The sequence below is a fragment of the Acyrthosiphon pisum genome, chromosome X (assembly GCF_005508785.2).
Source record: "Acyrthosiphon pisum isolate AL4f chromosome X, pea_aphid_22Mar2018_4r6ur, whole genome shotgun sequence".
NCBI classification, from domain to species: Eukaryota; Metazoa; Arthropoda; class Insecta; order Hemiptera; family Aphididae; genus Acyrthosiphon; species Acyrthosiphon pisum.
Window position 1 is genome coordinate 106,457,111 of NC_042493.1, and position 1,541 is coordinate 106,458,651.

The window sequence follows — 1,541 nt, forward strand, 5'->3', positions numbered from 1 at the left end:
AATATATGATATAATTTGATAAGGGGATGGTATATGGATAGACAATGAAAGAAGGTGTACAAGAGTACAGGGTTATATAGGGAAAGAGGGATATGTGAAGCCTTTGGGTTAGGGGTGAAATCCAAGCAAAAGACTATGTAGTCTCAAAGGTCTAGAAGTAGTAACATCAAAGAATACAAAGACGGATGTGTTATCTCTATAATAAAAATTAATATAGGGTTGTCGTAATTTTATATTTAACGATTAAATTAATTTTACATAAAATACATTTTTATAATCGTCGGTATCCCGTGTCGCGCTGTTAGTCGTATCGCCGAATTTCGTATGGCCGTGTGGTTACGACTTGGTTAGGGACGGGCTCCCTCCCCATGGCATTTGTGCAGCCCTCACTGCCAGTGGAACCACTAAGTGGTCGTGGACCCGTGTTAAAGCGCGTATGCGTCGTTCTCATGTCACCCCGTGGTGTGCCGTCGGCCTGCAATGTTGTACGAATTACGAAACGCCGTCGTTTTGCGTGCCCGCATAGGCGCAAATTGGGGGTAGGGGCTTGGGGGTGCTAAGCCCCCCTAACTTATCCGTAGCCCCCCCCCCCAAAGCCAAAAGTTGAAATTGCGCCTATGCCCGTCGTTATCGGTGTGTCGTTACCTGCGCGTCTCCGTCTTCGGTCCGTTCGGTCGCCGCCATCGTTATATCCAAGGGGAAACGTAACGAGTGGCGTATGTACACGGGCGTGTTATTACCCACCAATAAATTGAAAATAATACTGTAACGGTCGAAAACCAACAATCATACCAAGTTTACATATTATATGATAGCGCTCTCCGTCCCGCGGGCATCTCTGCCCACACCCGAAACGAAACGCCGATAATGAATAATATACTAGTCGATGTACACACACACTATCACCGCTGCCTAGTACCCGTGGTCGAGTTAACCGGCCGGCACTATGTCATCACGAATACCGGCCAATAATCATTGATTATATAATTATTATATAATACGTTTTTGCGTGCGATGTGTGACTCGTCCGACGCCCGTCACTCTTTTTGTGCCTCTCTGCCGGACAACATGACCTGGGAGTAGGTACACCGTTTGCCGCGGACGTCCTGCGGACGATGCCCGGGTCACACATCGGAATTTGGGTAACATTATTATTATTATTCTCTGATAAACCTTGGCCGGTATTTCGTTTATTTTTCTATGTAGAATGTAGAGTACGTACGATTATCGTGTACTCCTATTATTATTATAGTTATTATTTATGTACGCCGGTAACCATATAGGTGCCGTGCTGGTACCCTGCGATAGTTCAGTTTTTTTTGAATTATTATTATTATGTACCTATTTTTTTGTTTTTTTTTAAGGTGACCTTTTCTGTTGCGGCCAAGTTTTTATGCCCGTGGGCTTTTCTTGGCCATAAATTAATTATTCATTTTTATTAATATTATTAAAATCAATATACTTTCCTACCACCCATCAATTGTATGTACTTATTGCTTTTTCCCTATTTACCTTATTATATTATTACAAATCCCACACGC